The sequence below is a fragment of the Bison bison genome, unplaced genomic scaffold (genome assembly GCF_000754665.1).
Source record: "Bison bison bison isolate TAMUID 2011002044 unplaced genomic scaffold, Bison_UMD1.0 scf7180017864181, whole genome shotgun sequence".
Taxonomy (NCBI): Eukaryota; Metazoa; Chordata; class Mammalia; order Artiodactyla; family Bovidae; genus Bison; species Bison bison.
In genome coordinates, this window is record NW_011494753.1 from 7,421,108 (window position 1) to 7,428,938 (window position 7,831).

The 7,831-nt window shown below is 36.9% G+C and overlaps 1 protein-coding gene across 5 annotated transcripts in view; it reads right to left on the bottom strand.

Annotated features, from left to right (window-relative positions):
• PEAK1 (pseudopodium-enriched atypical kinase 1) overlaps nt 1-7,831 on the bottom strand; it is a 288,921-nt gene that overhangs the window by 246,407 nt on the left and 34,683 nt on the right. For all 5 annotated transcript variants that reach the window (XM_010843302.1, XM_010843304.1, XM_010843308.1 and 2 more), the window contains exon 2: nt 6,334-6,397. The gene's annotated coding sequence lies outside the window, so the exon portion shown is untranslated. The remainder of the gene's footprint in view (nt 1-6,333; nt 6,398-7,831) is intronic.

Below are 7,831 nucleotides of genomic sequence, written 5' to 3' on the forward strand. Positions count from 1 at the left end.
TGGCAATCTTGATTCCAGCTTGTGCTTCCTCCAGCCCAGCGTTTTTCATGATGTACTCTGCATATAAGTTAAATAAGCAGGGTGACAATATACAGCCTTGACATACTCCTTTTCCTATTTGGAACCGGTCTGTTGTTCCACATCCAGTTCTAATTGTTCCTTCCTGATCTGCATACAGATTTCTCAAGAGGCAAGTCAAGTGGTCTGGGATTCCCATCTCTTTCAGAATTTTCCACAGTTTATTGTGATCCACACAGTCAAAGGCTTTGGCATAGTCAATAATGCAGAAATAGATGTTTTTCTGGAACTCTCTTGCTTTTTCAATGATCCAGTCATTAGAGAAATGCAAATCCAAACCACAAGATACCATCTCACACCCGACAGAATAGCTACTATGAAAAAAAACAGCAAACAATTTTAGGCAAAATGTGGAGAAACTGGAACCTTTGTGCATTGTTCAGGGGAATCTCAAATGGTATTTCTGCTATGGAAAACAATATGGTGATTCCTCAAAAATGAAAAAAATATAGAATTACCATATGATCCAGCAATTCCACTTCTGAATATAAACCCAAAAGAACTGAAAGCAGGATCACAAAGAGATATTGGTACACCAAAGTTCACAGGAGCATTTTTCATAATAGCAAAAACATGGACGCAACCCAAGTATTTATTAACAGGTGAATGGATAAGCAAAATATGATATATACATATAACAGAGTATTATTCAGCTTTGTAAAGGAAGCAAAAATATACTGCAACATGGATAAGCCTCGAGGACATTATGCTAAGTGAAATAAGCCAGTCACAAAAAGACAAATTACTGTATGATTCCATTTACATGAAGTACTTTGAGTAGTCAGAGTCATAAAGACAGAAAGCATTATTGAGGTCCCATTTTGGTTGAACCAAGGAGTCCCATCTTGGTTGCCTGGGACTGGAGGGAAAGGAAAATGGGGATTTGTTGTTTATTGTCGACAGAGTTTGCTCCACAAGATGAAAAGAGTTATGGCGGGGGGGACTCCCCCAGTGGTCCAGTAGTTGCAATGCAGGGGACATAGGTTCGATCCCTGGTCGGGGAATCAGGATCCCACATTCCACGGAACAACTAAGCCCAAGGGCACTGCAACTACTAAGCCTGTGAACTACGACTAGAGAGTCTACAACTAAGACCTGACGTAGCCAAATAAAGTAATTAATTTTTAAAAATTAAAAAGAAAAGATTTATGGGGATAGATGGTGGTGATTGCTGCACAACACGAAAGCATTTAAAACCACTGAACTGTATACTTAAAAATGGTTAAGATGATAAATTTCATGTTATGTATATTGAGCCACAAATTTTTTAAAAGACACTAAAAAGAGAGAATGGGAGGAAAGAACTTTGTGATGGTGAAAACAGATGATTCTTTTAAAAAAAAGTGACAGAAATCAGAATAGTGGTTCACTGTGGTAAGGGAAAAGAATATCAAGGAAGGAGTCTGAGGAAACTGAAGCAGTAAGAAAAAATATTCTAAATTTTCATAGGGGTATGGATTATACAGGTATATGCATTTGTCAAAACTCACTGAACTATATATTTTAGATCTATATGTTTTACTGTAACACTGAAAATTATACCTAATTTTTAAAAGTTTTTTAAAAGATCACAATTAATTTTATTTTAGATCATTCAGCTAGCAAAATTTTAAAGTCTAAAAACACCAAGTATTGTAGAGACTGTAAAACAACAGGATCTGTTACACACTAATGGTAGAAGGATAAAATGGGGCAATCACTTTGGAAATAAATTTTGGATTATCCCTTTAACATTTAGTACCATATAACCCAGCAACTCCATTCATAATTACATAGTGCAGGAGAATCTCTTGCACATGAACTATTATAAGAGTCATGTATAGGAATGTTTCTTGCATCAGTGTTCAAATTAGCAAACACCTGAAGACTGAATTTTTTATCACTCAATCCCAGAAATAAATAGTGTGATAACTAAGGTTATCAGGTTCAAACATTAAAGATGTCTTTATGTTTTAAAGACAACTCAGTTTAAGTATATATATATTATCACTTTGTTCAATGTGTGTGTGTATACAGTATAAATCCAAAATTAAGGCACAGAATTAAGGTACTATAATGATTTTTTTAGCATATTAAAAAGCAGAGATATCACTCGGTCGATAAAGGTCCTTTGAGTCAAAGCTAAGGTTTTTCCAATAGTCACGTACAGATGTGAGAGCTGGACTATAAAGAAGGCTGAGCTCTAAAGAACTGATGCTTTTCAACTGTGCTGTTGGAGAAGACTCTTGAGAGTCCCTTGGATTGCAAGGAGATCAGATCAGTCAGTCCTAAAGGAAATCAACCCTGAATATTCACTGAAGGACTGATGCTGAAGATGCAACTCCAATACTTTGGCTACCTGATGCAAAGAGCTGACTCATTGGAAAAGACCCTGATGATAGGAAAGGTTGAAGGCAAAAGGAAAAGGGGGCAGCAGAGGATGAGATGGCTGGATGGCATCACAAACTCAATGGACATGAGTTTGAGCAAACTCCGGGAGATAGTGAAGCACAGGGAAGCCTGGCATACTGCAGTCCATGGGATTGCAATGGGTCAGACACAACTGAGTGACTGAACAACAACAATGATTTTTTTTTTTTTAAGGTAGAATTTATTCTTTAAACATGGCTTTTAGGGAAGTAAAGACGGGAACTTATCTAAATGTTGGTTACATCATTGACACTATACTCATACACAAAATATCCTGCAGCTGTGAACACAAATGAAGTAGATCTAAGTATGCAGAAAGATTTCCAAGATATGGAAATAAGTTGAAAAATCAAGAAGTAGAACAGTACATTTTCACAGATTAAAATGAATTCCATAAGATATTTTAAATTTTATATATATATTTGCAAAAACAATTTGAAAGCTAATAAACTACTAACGGTACTTTCTTCTGAAGAGAGGGACAGAGGATCTAAGGTGAAAGAAAGACTTATTTTTCACTGTAAATCCTTTGGTACTATCTGAATTTCTGACCATGTACCTGTTTTTCAATTTACTTGGAGGGAAGGGAAAAAGATGCTCTCAAAATACTTTATGTTCTGACAAGCAACTTCTTCATGCCTCACAGGAGGGGAAGAGCCAAAATAATCTTGAATAAGAACAAAATAGGAGAATTCAAAATAGGAGTATTGTGAATTAAATACTACAAAATCTATAGTAATCAGACAATGTGGTACTAGCACAAGAGAAGATGTATAAATCAATGGAATGTATTTGAAAGTCCAGAAATAGCTTCCCAGGTGACACTAGTGGTAAAGAATATGCTTGCTAATGAAGGAAACACAAGAGACGCAGGTTTGACTCCTGGGTCCAGAAGATCCCCGGGGTCTGGAAGATCCCCTGGAGTAGGAAATGGCAACCTGCTCCAGTGTGCTTGCCTGGAAAAATTCCATGGACAGAGGATGCAGGTGGCCTACTCTCCTACTCCATGGGGTCTCAAAGAGTCAGACATGACTGAACATGAGCACGATATTCATTAAGGGCACCATGCTAATTCAATGGCCTAGGACAACTCGGTATCTGAACATGCAAAAGAATGAAGTTGAGCCTCTACTTCACATCACATATAAAAATTAACTCAAAATAAAACACAGATCTAAATTTAAGATCTAAAACAGTAAAACTCATATTTGAAAGAAAATACAAATTAATCTCCATTACCATGGATTTCTTAGATAAAACACCAAAATCATAAGCGATAAAAGAAACAGATAAATATAAAATCTTTGTGCTTCAAAGAACAATACTGAGAAAGGGAAATGACAACTCACAGAAGGGGAGAAAATATTTGCAAATCATATATTTCATAAGTGACTTTATCCAGGATATATAAAGAACTCTTACAATCAAAGAATAACCTAATTTTTAAATGGGCAAAGGATTTGCATAGGCCTTTCTCAAAAAAAGATATACAAATGGCCGTTAAGCACAAGGAAAGATATTCAGCATCACCAGCCATTAGGGAGGTACAAATCAAAATCACAATGAGTGGTTGACAACCATTAGAATAGCTGTAATTAAAAAAAAAAGAGGACAATAACAAATGTTGGTGATGATATGGCAAAACAAATCATGTACTGCTGGTGGGAATGTGAAGTGAAACGGTCTCCTTGGAAAACTATTTGGCAGTTCCTCAAAATACTAGACATGGATTTACCAAATGACCCAACAATTCCATTCTTAGGTATATAACTGAGAGAAATGAAAACATGTACACACAAAAACTTATACACAACTGTTCATAGCAAAATATTCATAACGAAAATGTAGAAACAATCTAAATGTTCACCAACTGATGAAGAAATATGGTATATACATATTGCAGAGTACAGCTCCTGACCAAGAAATCCACCTGTGACTTTTCCAACCCAGCCAAAAATTACTACGAAGGCCCCAGCAGACCTCACATGGGAAACCTGCCCTTCCCTCACCAGGTTTGGTGCACAGCCAACACACTGCAGTCTCTGAAGAAAGTTGCGGTCAAGGATGCAGACCCCCAGGTTGACCATGCTCTTTAGCACAGCTGCATCCCTAGCCCAGGTATATTCTTCCAGAAGTTTCTTTAATCTGTGGCCTGCAGCTGAGGTGCTTCTTCTGCGATCTTCATATTAGGAAGGAAACATTAGAGATACTTTTTCTCTACTCTGACTCAATACTTTTCCACTCCAGTCCTTCCATCTCAGCCTCCAAATAGCCGTGGGTCCATAAAACTGCAGGAACTTTTTGTTTAGTGCTCCCTCAGCTGTGAGAGGACTCCCCTCGCCACTCCCCCACCCCCATACTGATTCTCCTCAGTGAGAGGACCTGTACTTTCTCAGGTGTAGCCTCTTGCTTATACTATCTCAGTAAGTGAATAAAGGCTAGACCATCACTTTCATTTTGGAATGTTGTTTTTAACCAGCTACTCTTGACACTTGGAAGCTCAGTACTACCCCTACCCTCAACCCCACCTCTCCCTCTGTCTCTCTCTCTTAAGTCAGCTAAATCCCTGACACATATAATAGAATATTATTCAGCCATAAAAAGGAAAGAAGGACTGGTTCATGATGAATGAACCATGGATGAACCGTGAAAACTTTATGCTAGATGAAGAAGTAAGTCACAGAAGACTACACATTGTACGATTTCATTTATACGAAATGTCCAGAATAGGCAGCCCCACAGAAAAAGTAGATTAGTAGTTGCCTGGGACTGAGTAGAGGGAGGAATGAGAAGTGACTGCTAATGAGTACTGATTTCTCTTTGGAGTAATGAACATATTCTAAAATTAGACTGAGATGATAGTTGCATAACTCTGTAAATTTAATTAAATACCAAATTTAAATAAACAAGTGAATTTTATGATATGTAAATTATTTCTCAGTAAAGCTGTTTTTTTAAAATGTTAGTTTCCAACATTCTCAGAGAACCAGTGAAATGAAAAATGGATAAAAGCAGAATATACTGCTTTGTAAAGGAGTTTGTAAAATATCCTTTAAACAATATAAAGGATATTTACATTACTCAGAGTACTGAAGATATGCTTCAGTACTCTGAGTCATGGACTAACATGATGACATTTATCTTTTAGAAAAAGCACCCTTATAAGTGTGACAAGAATGGCTTAGGGTGGAGCTGGATTCAAGGTGGAAAGACCAGATGACAGGCTTATAATGGTATATTTTAAAAAATCAAAAGATGAAGAAGATTTGAGCCAAGACACATAAGAAAAGGAAAAGGGCTTTGATATTATTGTTGGAGTAGAACACCAGCCACAGAAATCAAACACTAACATACTAAAGGATATATCCTTATTTTATAAGCCCCCCCCAAACAGTGGGAACTAAAGAAAATAATCAGCTCCAAGAGAACAGAGTGGTAGAAAACTCTTAATAACAGAACTATTAAAGTAGTTACCAGATATTGTAATCTATGCCTTAACTAATTAAAGGTTTGCCTTTAAGAATATCAGATTATAATGCAAATATCTTTCTCAAGTGTGTGTCAGAGAACAGCTGTGTGAACCCCATCTTTGAGTATGAAAAACAAAGTAAAAATTCACTCAAAACTATTTTAATCACTAGAACCAGCTCCTTTCATATCAATCAAATGTCCTACAAATTAAAAGTAAGCATGCTATATATATAGCTTTATAATAAATAGTATTTGCTTCCTATTAAAACTCAGAGGAAAAGACATTAAATTTATAAAGCCTTAAATTTTTCAGAAACAATTATTTCTCATTATAAATACATTTTAAAAGACAAGTGTATTCATAAAATATCTCACCTTGGGTTTTCAGAAAAATCCACAGAAAAATATTTATAGCATAAGTTCCAGTTTAGGCAGACACCTGAATTGAAAAAAAAAGGAAAACGATAAGTCAATATGACTAAATCTGAGTAGAGAACTTAATATTTTCAAGAGGAGAAACCTAACTTGACTGTTCAAATTTTATGTTCAAGTTGTTCTTTAGAAACCTGTAGACTGTCAAGGATATTAATTCTGCTAAACTTTCTATTATCTATAATTATTTAACATTTTGAAAACTCTTGAAATTAAAAAAAAAAGAGTATCAAAACATATATTAACAAGGGGTGAGGGGAATCAAGAGGAATATTTTTCTTTTACCTGCTCAAGTTTTCAAAAGAAAAGGCATTTTCTAAAAGTCTGCACTCCCTATAAAATCACCATTATGACCTCCCATCCTCACAAAAATGACAGTACTCAAAATATCTGAAAATGAAAAAGTAAACCAACAGCATGTGTTTATAAAACTTAAAAGGGAAGAGTATATGAAACAAATGGCTAATAAACTATGAAAACTCATCTATATTGGCCAAGGAAATCAAATTGATATCATCTTTCATCAATAAAATTAGAGTTGTTTGTAAAATAAGATGTTAGTCATTAGTGCTGTTCCAGTTCTCCTCCTTCTGAGACTCACAGTAGAATTGCACTTCACTGCTCTGTTTCATCTCTGTTTGGGCTATGTGACTTGCTTTAGCCACTAAAATGTACATAGACATATGAGATACTATCAAGCATAAGTTTCAGGAAAGAAAGTGAAGTCGCTCAGTCGTGTCCGACTCTTTGCGACCCCATGGACACCAGGCTCCTCCGTCCATGGGATTTTCTAGGCAAGAGTACTGGAGTGGGTTGCCATTTCCTTCTCTAGGGAACTTCTCGACCCAGGGATCGAACCCAGGTCTCCCACATTGTAGACAGACGCTTTACTGTTTGAGCCACCAGGGAAGTCCACAAGTTTCAGGAACCAGTACACAATTGGAAGGCCTACCCAAGTAACAAGATGGAGCTCTGATTAGGATGGTTCACTAAATGACTCCAAAGAGAAAGAGAGAAGACATTGTTGATATGTGTTAGACATGTAGCACGAGCAAAAAATAAACTTTGTTGTATTAAACCACTGAAATTTGGAGGACTGTTACTATAGCATCAGTTCAGTTCAGTTCAGTTCAGTCGCTCAGTCGTGTCCGACTCTTTGCGACCCCATGAATCATAGCACGCCATGCCTCCCTGTCCATCACCATCTCCTGGAGTTCACTCAGACTCATGTCCATCGAGTCGGTGATGCCATCCAGACATCTCAACCTCCGTCATCCCCTTCTCCTCCTGCCCCCAATCCCTCCCAGCATCAGGGTCTTTTCCAATGAGTCAACTCTTCTCATGAGGTGGCCAAAGTATTGGAGTTTCAGCTTCAACATCAGTCCTTCCAATGAACACCCAGGACTGATCTCCTTTAGGATGGACTGGTTGGATCTCCTTG